The sequence below is a fragment of the Sciurus carolinensis genome, chromosome 8 (genome assembly GCF_902686445.1).
Source record: "Sciurus carolinensis chromosome 8, mSciCar1.2, whole genome shotgun sequence".
Lineage (NCBI taxonomy): Eukaryota > Metazoa > Chordata > Mammalia > Rodentia > Sciuridae > Sciurus > Sciurus carolinensis.
Window position 1 is genome coordinate 107,655,129 of NC_062220.1, and position 13,546 is coordinate 107,668,674.

Below are 13,546 nucleotides of genomic sequence, written 5' to 3' on the forward strand. Positions count from 1 at the left end.
ACTTTTGGCTACAGTGTAGAAATAAGGAAAGATCAGTTGTATAAATCCCATGAAGACTGAACCCTGGCTTAGTCAAGGTAAATGAGAAAACTTAAGTCTTGAACTAAAATTAAGATGATTCACATTTCTATTATACCAAGGAACCAGGCAGAGGCAAATAAAATTTTTCTTTGGAAGAAGACAATATTTTAATAAATCTCAAAGTATTTCCATGAATAACTTAAAATATCATGTTTGAAACAAAAAATTAATAGTATCTAAACAAATAAGGAGAGAGTTCACCACAAGTGAGAATCAGTGGAAATGAGAGAAAATAGAAAGAGATGTACATTGATTACAAAAAATGGAATTAGCACATGATGTTCAAGAAAAAAGTTGAACTCACAATTTCCATAAAGAAACTGTAAATTACCAAACGTGAAATTAGCAAAGTGGAGATGGGGAGTAGTTTCAGAACTGAAAAGCACAGTAAATGAAGAATTTGGTTGGTGGGTACAATAACAGATTAAACATAGTTAGAAAGTAGAGAACTGATAGATAAATCACAAGAAACTATACAATGACATAGCACCATATACAAAAATATAGAAAATACAGAGGTAAAAGTTAGAAACATAAAGGATAGAATTAGAAAAAATAGATGTGCTTATTTAGAATCTCAGAGAAAAGAGAAAGAATAGAGCAAAAAAAGCATGGGAAGGTACAATTATTATATCTGCATTTATTTGGGGGGGCTCCCTGAGGCACCCTTTCACATTTTCTGCTGTACATTGAGATCAGGGTATGGTTCCACATAAGTAAGTCAAAGGTAACAGCAATGGCAGCACTTGTGACAGTGGCAGACCTAGCACCAATGATGTTGGTAGAAAAAGTATCTAAACGGAGACAAGTCACAGAGAACATGAGAATGGAAAGAAATAGGAAATTTCTGAAAGTTTGCCTTTTTGCATGATTTTTAGAAATTGCATTAATTGAAATCTGGACATCAGTAGGTGTCTTTTGTTTGGTTGAATATGAAGAAATTCCTGGAAATTGAGGCTTGTATTATGCTATTGGTATTGAAGAATCTTACTCTGGGTGATGCTTGCATTTTATTAGGGCATAAATATAGTTCTGTTTCAATGTCATGAGTCCTGTCAGAAGAACTTAAAAACATCTGAGTTAGAAGTAAGAATTCCATTGCATCAGATTCTAAGAACATGTAGAGGACAATAATAGAAAGAAACAAGAGACAAAGAATATCATTTCAGAAAATAATATTGAGGACCTAGAATACGAAACATTTCAAAAAGAAACTGAAGATATATAAAATGTAGAAGTAACAGCTTATAGGACTATAACCAGGAAGTGGAAGAGATGGTGTATTAGAAAAATTCAGATTCCAATAAAAATTATACAATAATATCAATCATATAATATAGCAATATGATAATAAAAAATAATGTGAACCACAATGCATGAATTTCTGATACCACTAGAGAAGAATTAAGCACGATTTCTGAAGTAATTGTCTCTATGGTAAAGAACAACAAAATAGATAGATATCAGAGTAAAATAATCTTAACAGTGATATTTTGCATTGATTGTGTCTTCTCTAATATTTTTGCCAGCAATTACTATGTTGGTTTCAAATATACTGCTTAAAAACATAAATCTTGCAATGTTTGTAACATTTAGCTATCTAATCAGAAAAAAAAAATCACAAACATTTCGATGGAAATTGGAAATGACTATAATTTACTTAAATTATTTTTCAAAATAAAGGGGGTGGTGTGTAAAATATCTTAGGACATAAGCAAAATACATGGGCTACTATAGTAAAAAATGGTACCTTGCATGTCAGATTGGTAATATTGTAGCTAGCCATTAGACATTTGTTTAAATTAGGAAACATATATAAGTTGTTGGTGCTTAATTTCAAGCTTGTATTTGCCTTTTGCTGATTAAGCAACATTTCAGCAATACTTTTAGTATTAAATTGTTTTTTGTGAAATAGCCAGTAAGGCTCTCCATTGAGATTGATTATCAATTATAAAAAATTACCCTGGTCTTCCTGTGAACAAAGTGTGAGCCAGCCATTTTAATTTTTACACTGAGGGTATTTTTTGGGCTTTGTCTATTTATGGCCAACAAATAGTTTTACTTTGGAAACATTTATTTTAAAGAAAATAAAGTAGTTACAACTTCATCATGTCACTATGCATCACTAAAGTGCAATAAATGTTTCCTTTGTGTCAGGGATAGCAATCAATCATGATAATATTGTCTTAATATAGGGTGATTGTTTTTTGTTATTAAGATCAAAATCAAAGAGACTTTATATTTTTACTATGTATTCTTCAAATAGCAATTCAACAATTTTTGCATGTGACTCAATACATTAGGCAACACCCCCCAAATGAGCTGGTAAGAAAGCTATAATTATTTTGAAGCATTACTAATACAGCATTTATTTTGCTAATACAGCGCTGATATTTATTTGAATAAGATTAATTCATATTGTGAACTCCAGAACACTATTACAAACAACGTTTTTAAAAAAAAACTTAAGAGTAACATAGAACTTAAGAATAAACAAAGTATGTTTGACTAGATTTCTGGTAGAATTATCAAAAATTCATTTATGAACTCTGGAAATTGATGATCAATTATACTTTGCAAGTTAAGTATTTCATAATTCCAAATATATGAATAAATGGACCTCGTATGTACAATTGTATGCTTAAGGTGGATTTTTCAAAACCTTTAAAATTTCTGTTTAATATTATTTGAGTGGAATAAATTGCAAAAGAATTAAAGAACTAAAGATTAGTTTTTTTAGATGTTAAAAACATCAATCCAGAAATTCAATAATAGAATAATATATGGATACTTAAAATATAATCTATACCTTATCTGAATAGAAATAAACATCATAAATCCAATAGAATGATGTCTTAAATCAGCCAGAGAAAGAGTGTTTACCTTCAAATGCTATACAGATATACTTACTAAAGATTAGCAACAGAATCTAGAAAATATTAGAATGAAATGACTACTGTTTTACAAAAAAAAAAACTGTACTATTCTGGCTCTTGGAATTCTATTCCCACTGAAAATATATTTCAACAATGGGGATTAAAGTAGATGCTTTAGAAAACAAAATCAGAGTTTACTCAAAAGTAGACAAAAACTAAAGAAAATGTTGAGATATTTATCTATCAACAGAAAAAAGATTCCAGCTAGTCAGACACACAGGAAGGAGTGGAAAGCAAAAAAAGGAACAAGCGTATGGTTAACATAAAAGACTATATCAAAGAAGACTAAAAGCTTTGTTAGGTTTAATTACATGCATAGCTAGAATTAAAATGTAAGAAAATGATATGGTTTAAGTTTAGGGGAAGGTCAGTGACAATGTAAAAGGTCCTTTACATTTTCTGGGTGAAAGATAAAATATTAATTATTATTAATCATTAAAAATATAAGTATCCATATCATCATTTGTAAGATAAAAACCAAACTAATAGAAAAACAATAAACAACACTAAAAAAGTTAATGGAAAATGAATCTAAAGAAAAAAGAGACAGACATGGAAAATCATTAAGTAGTTGTTTCAAACTCAGACATAATCAGCAAAATAATTTTAAGTGTAAATTTTTAAATGTTCATTCAGAAAACAGATTGTAATAATGAATTTAAACACACACACAAATAATGTTTACTAGACACTAAAACTCACATAAAGGTTGCAAATAAAACATGGAAAAATTATGGGAAATGCATATAAACATACCTTTTTTACAAGGAATATATACGAAAAGTACCAAGTACTGTGTCATAAAACAAGTCACCACAAATTGAAAATATTTTAAATCATATGCAGTATGTTCACAAAACAATCATTTTGAACAAAAGACCCTTGCATATTTTCTATCTGAAAATGCTAAAATGTATTTATAAATGGGTTATGGACCAAAAAAAAATCATAAAGGAAAACAGGAAATATTTTTATCAGAATGATAATAAAAATGTTGTAGTAAAATGTATGGAATGCAACTATAATAAAACTTAAAATTCAAATATCATATTAAATGTATATAATAGAAGAAAACCTGACAACTCAAGAACTAAACAAGAATCCATATCTAGAGGTAGGAAAACATGGAAAAATCAATTTTAAAAAATAGAGGGAAGGAAAAATAAAGGAATGGTAAACAAACATATTAAAGATCACCAATGTCATGGTTGGTTCTTTGAAAAAGTAATTCAAGTGACTAATCAAGAAAAATGAAAAATAATACCTTTGGAGGATACAAATATAATTTTATCTGCACAAAACCATGCCCCTTAAATAGCCTTGAAAGCAATGCACAACAAGAAAAATAAAAGGCAAAAAAATCTTCACTGTAACTGAAAGAAAAATTCTAAACTTCAAATTATCACAAGTAAGAAAAGGAAAACACAAAATCTTAGCAAATCAGGTCATAAGCTCTCAACAGGTCACTTGTGGAAAATAAGAACAGTTTTGGAAAAATTAAATGGAAACTAAAGGAGAACTTGCAGTCAGTCTAGGATAAACTTAAAACACATTGAGAAAAAGATAAATCCACTAAGTCTGCAGGAGACAAGTTAAAAGTGCATGGTTTGAGGTGACAGTCATTGAAAGGCATTGACTATACACAAGGAAGAGAAAGACAACAGGAAAGACTGTAACCCTTTGGAGGTTGGGTGGTGAAGGAAAGCAGAATATTAACTATCCTGAAAGAGAAAAGAAAGAATAAAATAACTTAGGTTATACAAACCCTCCAGTAAATACAAAGAAAGAAAGAGAAACTTTATTAACAAAATTCTGCTTTGCTACACTGACAGAATTGAATTACAAATATTGTAAACTATACTAACCCCATGAAGCAAATAGAAGAAATTGCATAAATCTATTCAAAGCAAATACCATGAAATAAAGAAACAAGAATTAAAAGATTTCGGTGAAGAAAATTACTCCACAGATCACTTGTAAAAAAGAAAGTATTATAATACAATACTTCAAATTGAATCATGTATTTTCAAACACACATTTGAGGCTATAAAATTCTGCCTTCATAGAGAAATTAAAAGTCAAATAAAAATAAAATGGTTACAGAAAAATATAAGAAAGAAAAATTGTCTTAGAAAATAATAATTACATGGTACAAGAGAAAAGAGACTAGATTGAAACTTTACTGAGAGAGGATGACAATGAAATAATTAGTTTGATGTGTCAGGAAATGGTTGAAGCAAAAAATAGGCATAGAAGAAACAATATACATATAATTGGAGCCCCTGGAGAAGAAAAAAAATGATGGAATGTAATTAATATGCCAGAATTAGTATTAATGTTATTTTCTCAAACTTGGCATAATCAATATTTTGGATTGCAAAATTCTGTTATGGAGGATGTCCCTGTGTAATCTAGGATGATTTGCAACATCCCTGACCTCTACCCACTTGATAAGAGTAGAACACTTGAAGTGAATGAAAATCCCTTTACAAAAGAAGAACTCAAACTATCCCTATTTGCTGATGATATGATTATATACTTAGAGGAACCTGGAAATTCCACCAGAAAAATTTTAGAACTCATAAGTGAATTCAGTAAAGTAGCAGGATATAAGATCAATGCATATAAATCGAATGCATTTTTATACATAAGTGATGAATCTTTGGAAAGAATAATTAGGAAAACTACCCCATTCACAATAGCTTCGAAAAAAATAAAATACTTGGGAATCAATCTCACAAAAGAGGTGAAGACCTCTACAATGAGAACTACAGAACACTAAAGAAAGAAATTCAAGAAAACCTTAGAAGATGGAAAGATCTCCCATGTTCTTGGATAGGAAGAATTAATATTGTCAAAATGGCCATACTACCAAAAGTGCTATACAGATTCAATGCAATTCCAATTAAAATCCCAATGACGTACCTTACAGAAATAGAGCAAGCAATTATGAAATTTATCTGGAAGAATAAGAAACCCAGAATAGCTAAAGCAATCCTTAGCAGAAAGAGTGAAGCAGGGGGTATCGCAATACCAGATCTTCAACTCTACTACAAAGCAATAGTAACAAAAACAGCATGGTATTGGTACCAAAATAGAAAAGTGGATCAATGGTACAGAATAGAGGACATGGACACAAACCCAAATAAATACAATTTTCTCATACTAGACAAAGGTGCCAAAAATATGCAATGGAGAAAAGATAGCCTCTTCCACAAATGGTGCTGGGAGAATTGGAAATCCATATGCAACAGAATGAAACTAAACCCATATCTCTCACCATGCACGAAACTAAACTCAAAATGGATTAAGGACCTTGGAATCAGACCAGAGACCCTGCACCTTATAGAAGAAAAAGTAGGTCCAGATCTTCAACATGTCGACTTAGGACCAGACTTCCTCAACAGGACTCCCATAGCACAAGAAATAAAAGCAAGAACCAATAACTGGGATATATTCAAACTAAAAAGTTTTCTCTCAGCAAAGGAAACTATCAGCAATGCGAAGAAAGAGCCTACAGAGTGGGAGAAAATCTTTGCCAATCATACTTCAGATAGAGCACTAATCTCTAGAATCTATAAAGAACTCAAAAAACTCTATACCAAGAATGCAAATAATCCAGTCAACAAATGGTCTAAGAAAATGAATAGACACTTCACAGAAGATCTACAAGCAATCAACAAACATATGGAAAAATGTTCAACATCTCTAGTTATAAGAGAAATGCAAATCAAAACCACCCTAAGATTCCATCTCACCCCAATTAGAATGGCTATTATCAAGAATACAAGCAACAACAGGTGTTGGCGAGGATGTGGGGAGAAAGGTACACTCATACATTGCTGGTGGGGCTGCAAATTAGTGCAGCCACTCTGGAAAGCAGTGTGGAGATTCCTTAGAAAACTTGGAATGGAAACACCATTTGACCCAGCTATCCCACTCCTTGGCCTATACCCAAAGGACTTAAAATCAGCATACTACAGAGATACAGTCACATCAATGTTCATAGCTGCTCAATTCACAATAGCCAGATTGTGGAACCAACCTAGATGCCCTTCAGTTGATGAATGGATAAAGAAACTGTGGTATATATATACAATGGAATATTACTCAGCCATAAAGAATGATAAAATTATGGCATTTGCAGGCAAATGGATGAAATTGGAGAATATCATGCTAAGTGAGATAAACCAATCTCAAAAAACCAAAGGACAAATGGTATGGCTAATAAGTCGATGATGACACATAATGGGGGGTGGGAGGGGTTAGTGTTAGGGTTAGAGTTAGGGTTAGGGAGAGGGGCAAGAATGGAGGAAGGAAGGACTGTATAGAGGGAAAAGAGGGGTGGGAGGGGTGGGGGGAAGGGAAAAAATAACAGAATGAAATCAAACAACATTACCCTATGTAAATTTATGACTACATAAATGGTATACCTTTACGCCATGTACAAACAGAGAAACAACATGTATCCCATTTGTTTACAATTGAAAAAAAAAAGAAAAAAGAAATGCTTTCATATCATCATAAAAAAAAGCTAGGAAATGACTAACAAAATAAACAAAATGAAATTACAAAAAACAAAAAAAATAAGTAATACAGCTGAGGAGATGGAGTAACAAGCACTCACAGTATTTTTTTTCTGTCTTAAACAAATAGAAAATTGCACAAATTTTAAGAAATAATGGATCCCAGAAACTGGACAAAAGGCAGTGAAGGACTGGACTTTCTAAGGAAAGGAAAGGAAACTAACAATGTGAGCTCTAAAATCACACCTGCTTAATATTCAAAGGCAGTTTCTAAGCCACTGTCCAGGAAAGGGAAATCCAAGCATAGCTCTACATTCTTGCTGAGTTGAGGAGACAAATATTGTAGTTCTTGAGGGCATGGCATCCAGAAATTGCAAGGTAGCATGTCAGAAAATAGGAAGCTACAGAGAGCTCTCTCTTTCTACAGAGAGACCATGGTTATATGGTGAAGGGGCATCTTTGGAGATCTGCAGAGGAGACAGCTCACATCTTTGACTGAGCACCCATTTCTACATAAAGAAAACTACCAGAAATTGTGAAAAAAAAAAAAAAATCATGATTACTCCCTGAAAGCAGGTCAGGGAATGGTTTGTATTCCACAAACTAGAGTTGAAAAACCTTTGTAAGATATAGAATATGGCTCTTTCTAAGCCGGCTTTCCTCAAGGACCACTCCATGTTCAGTTCGAGCGCTTAAGCCCAATGGCGAGAAACCAGACGAGTTGGAGCTGGGCATCTCACAGGCGCTGCTGGAACTGGAGATGAACGCGGACCTCAAGGCCCAGCTGCAGGAGCTCAACATCACCGCGGCCAAGGAAATTGAAATTGGTGGTGGTCGGAAAACTATCATAATCTTTGTTCCAGTTTCTCAGCTGAAATCTTTCCAGAAAATCCAAGTCCAGTTTGTGCGTGAATTGGAGAAGTTCAGTGAGAAGCATGTGGTTTTTATTGCTCAGAGGAGAATTCTGCCTAAACCAACCCGAAAAAAGCCACATGAAAAACAAGCAAAAGTGTCCCAGAAGCCGCACTGCGACAGCTGTGCATGATGCTGTCCTTGAGTACTTGGTCTTCCGGAGTGAAATTTTAGGCAAGAGGATTCCTGTGAAGCTGGATGGCAGCCGCTCATAAAAGTTCACTTGGACAAAGCACAGCAGTGTGGAACACAAGGTTGAAAACTTTCTTGGTGTCTATGAGAAGCTCAAGGGCAAGGATGTTAATTTTGAATTCCCAGAGTTTCAGTTGTAAACCAAATGACTAGATAAAGTTATAATTTACAGTATACAAAAAAAAAGATATAAAATATCTAGTAGAATCTCCAAAGGATATCACCTTGTTACTGGGCTTAACTAGTCCTCCTCTAAAACAGTGCTCTGAACTTGTCCAAGAAAGCTAAAAGCAAGCCTCAAAAACATCCAACTGATTCCAATTCTCAACTACATGTGTGAAAAAAAAAATCCAACACTATTTAAATACTAAAACATTCCCCAGCAATCAAAATCCTAAAGTCTAAAATAGGTTTTCAGAAAAAAAAAATATTTTTCACAAAAATAAGCAGGAAAATAATAGCCATTCAGGAGAAAAATCCATTAAAACCAGCAGGTCAGAAGTTAGCTTAAGCAGATAATGATATATTCAAACAGCTATTACAAACAGGTTCCCCACACTGAGGATGGTAAAGAAAACCATAACCGTGGTGAAAAAAAATATATAATATAAATGGAGTCTTCAAAAGGAATTAGAGAAATGAAAAATCTGTATAAAATGAATGAAAAATCAGAAATTGTATGTATGAAGACATAGCAACTGAAAGTACCTGAACTGAAATACAGAGAGAAAAATATGACTTAAATAAATGAAGTATCAGTTATTTGTGGAATAATATAAAAAACTCTAATGAATGTGTTTGGGAGTCAAAGAATAAAGAGAGAAAGAAAAAGTATTTTTCAAATTAATTGCCCAAATTTTTCCTAACTGATGGAAGTTTTAAACCTACTGGCAAAAGAAGTTCAACAAATGCCAATATGTATAAAAATAAATAAAATAATCACATCAATCAAAGCACATCCATCACATTGTTAAAAAACAGTTAAAGATTGAAAGTCTTTTAAAAAGCTTGAAAAAAATGTGCAAAAGAACACATAAAACACACAAAAGGGTGACATAGGCTGCTTATCAGAATCTGTGCCTGTCAGACAAAAATCACCTCCCCAAAAAGAAATCAACTAAGAAAACTTTAGCAACAAAAATGTTCAAAATTGAAGGCAACTTGAGACATCATTTTTAAAAAAAGTATTGCCCACAGACCTGACGAAGGTCTTTAGATAGAAAAAAATAATACACCATGCAAATTTTAGCTATAAAATGGAGTTCAACTGAGGTCATCAGAATTGAGAAAGACAGGGGGATATTTTTCACTCTAAGTTTCTTTACATCACTGTTTAAAGCAATAAGAATAGCAATGTATCGGAGGCTATGCCATATATAGAACTCAATTGTATAGCAATAACACAAGGGACATCAGAATGAAAATGGCATATGCTGTTGTACTTTGTTTTACTACTTGTGAAATGGTATGATATTATACTGTAAACCTTAGAGTTAAAGGTGTGCACTGCAAAATATGAATATCATAAATCCTAGAGTGGTACCAACAGTAGCAAAGGAAAATAAAGAGTTATAGGCAATATGCTAAAAGGAGATAAAATGGAATTTAAAAAGAAAACTCATCCTTAACTAACCAAAAGTTGACCCGAAAGGAAAAAGAGCAGATGAAATAGAGAAAAAAAATTTAAACCAAATTGTGTCAATTGTTATAGTAATCATAACTTAAGATAATAAATTAAAAGTCAGAAATTATGTTGAATAAAAATACTCAAGACCTATCTATCCTGACTATAAGAAAACCACATGGACTATAAATAGAAGCTAAAGTTAAAATGTGAAAATATTTATTGTGCAAAAACTAGTCAAAAGAAAGCAGAAGTAACTATAATATCATCAGACAAAGTAGGTTTAGGAACAAGAAATTTTACTGGGACCTCAGAAAGATATTTCACAACAAAAAGAGGATCAATTCATAAAGTACATAACATACCTAATAACAGAGCTCAAAATATGTTGCACTGAAAGTCAAATCCATATTATTATTGGAGATTTCAAAACTCCAGTCTTAGTAATCTAGAAAAGGTAGAAAAAAAATGGGATATAACATATTTGAAAAATAGTATTAGTTAACTTGGTTATAGTCAAAATCATAAGGCAGGCAAAACTATTAAATATGAAAGAATATCAGCAGACAAAACAGGGAGATACCACACACTAGTAATCTTCATTAAGAGCGTAATCTGAAATATACAATTGATCAAGAAGGTAAAGTAAGAAACCTAATTTCTAAGGGAAGAGCAAGACCTAAGAACAACAGGCAGATATGAAAGGGAACCAGATGTAATTCTATAAATGAAAGCTTCCTTTGTGACAGAGTAAGCACCAATAGAAAAACTCTTCCATAGCCACAAACTGACAAAATACAAATTCATTTACCAGAAACCTCTGGTGATTGAACCAATTTGGCAGATTTAAGAAAGGAGTTGAAATGGGAGGAAAGGACAAGGACAGGATGAGTTTCCCATTTGGGGGGCTTTTTTTCTTTCAGAAAACAGAAGTGGTCAAATTTCTGAGGAAAGGCATATCTTTCTGGTCTGAAAAAAAAACTAATAGAGAATTGAATAACCACATGGCCTCAAGGGAGAAATGTGAGTCCAGTGGGAGCCAAGAGGGAGCTATATATCTATATATGAACTCTGCCCAATCTCTGATGGCTCCTGAAAAATCCTTGTCAGAACAGACTCCATGCACTTAGCCTCAAAAGAAAACAAAGTGAGAGGGTTGTGTTTTTTTCTAGAGACTCGAAACTAGAATTTCAATCTGCCTACATTCTCTGGTGCATGGCCCTGTCTTCATCTTCAAAGATAGCAATGGCAGGTGGAATCCTCTCATCATATAACATGACGATGACCTGTTGTTCTGGCTCAGTCTTCTACTTTTATGAATCTTATGATTAAACTGTGCCCATATGAATGCCCAGCACAATTTACCCATTCTAAGGTAAATTTACCCATTCTATAGCAAATTTAATTCTATCTGAAAGTTAATTCCCCTTTACCATGTGACAGCATATTCACAGTTTCTAGGGATTATGACACAAATATATTTGGGGACCTAAATATATTAAAATGTTCACCAAAGAAATTTTTGAGTAAAGAAAAAAGAAAAAAAATTATTGTCAGCAGATCTTCCTTATAAGAAATAATGAGCAATAAAAGACTACCTTTTCCTTTTGATGCCTTTAAAGTACACATTACTATTTAAAACAAAATATAACATTGTCCTCTGCAGTTATGTACCTACAGCACATATGACAGCTGTAGAGTAAGGGATGATGACCTGTGGTAAATGAACTTATAGTTGCAATGTTTGTTCTTATTATGTGAGGTGATACAGTATTAACTCTAAGTAGACTGTAGATTCTGGTTAGTGGATGTATATTGTTACCTCTAGAACAGTTATTAAAATGTAATATAAAGATATGTAATAAGAGCCAAATGAAAATTTAAATTGGAATTCATTTTAAAAGACAAATATATATTGCAAAAGAAGGCAGCCAACAGGGAACAGAGAAATAGAAATATAAGGAACAAGCAGAAAGTCAGTAATGAAGTGCTACTTTCATCCAAATATATCAATAGTTAAAATAAATGGTAATACATTAAACATTCTACTTGAAAGGCAGAGATTACCAGAAAGGATAATAAAGCAAGAGGCAATGTTATGCTATCTTCAAGAGGCACATTTCAAATATAAATATACAAATGCATTTAAAATGAACCAATGGTCAGAATATCCATCCTTAGCTTTGTCACCTACACCTTAATAGAGCATTAATCTGCAGGATATATAATGAACTCAACACAAAAAAATTAACACCAAAGAAACAAATAACCCAATCACTTAATGGACCAAGGAACTGAACAGGTACTTCACAGAAGAAGAAATATAAGTGGTCAAAAAATCTACAAAAAATGTTCAACATCTCTAGCATTTAGAGAAATGTAAATTAAAACTACACCAAGATTTTATCTCACTCCAATCAGAATGGCAATTATCAAGAATATAAGTAACAATAAATGTTGGCAAGGATGTGGGGAAAAACATACACTCGTACATTGCTGGTTGTACTGCGAATTGGTGCAACCACTCTGGAAAGAAGTATACAGATATCTCAGAAAACTTGGAATGGAACTACCATTTGACACAGTTATCCCATTCCTTGGTATATACCCAGAGAATTTAAAATCAACATACTATAGTAACATAACCACACTAATGATTATAACAGCTCAATTCACAAAAACTAAGGTATGGAACCAGTCTAGGTGCCCTTCACAGATGAATAGGTAAAGAAAATGTGGTATATATACACAATGAAATATTACTCAGCCATAAAGAAGAATGACATTATGGCTTTTGCCAGTAAATGGATGGAACTGGAAACTATCATGCTAAGTGAAGTAAGTCAATCCCCTAAAAACAAAGTTCAAATGTTCTCTCTGATATGTGGAAGCAAACACAAAATTGGTTGGGAGCATAGAAGTTCATTGGATTAGACAAAGGAGAATGAATAGAAGGGAAAGGATAGGAAATAGGAAAGGCAGTAGAATAAATTGGACATAACTTTCCCGTGTTCATATAGAAATACATGACCAGTAAAACTCCATATCATGTACAACCAAAAGAATGGGAAGGTATACTCCATATATGTATGATATATCAAAATGCATTCTGCTATCATATATATCTAAAAAGAACAAATAAAAATAGTAACCAGTAAAGATTATAATAGTGATTATAATAATAATTAGCTATATGATTTTGACAAACTAGGATGAAAGATAAAGAGAGGGAAGAATCTCAGAAGTGATTTCCTGGAGGAATGAATGTTTTAAAA

General features: G+C 32.5%; 1 protein-coding gene and 1 pseudogene across 1 annotated transcript in view; both read left to right on the forward strand.

The window, feature by feature from the left end:
- Spata48 (spermatogenesis associated 48) overlaps positions 1 to 13,546 on the forward strand; it is a 51,424-nt gene that overhangs the window by 10,775 nt on the left and 27,103 nt on the right. The gene's annotated exons all lie outside the window — the stretch shown is intronic.
- Positions 818 to 8,787, forward strand: LOC124990479 (40S ribosomal protein S7-like; annotated as a pseudogene).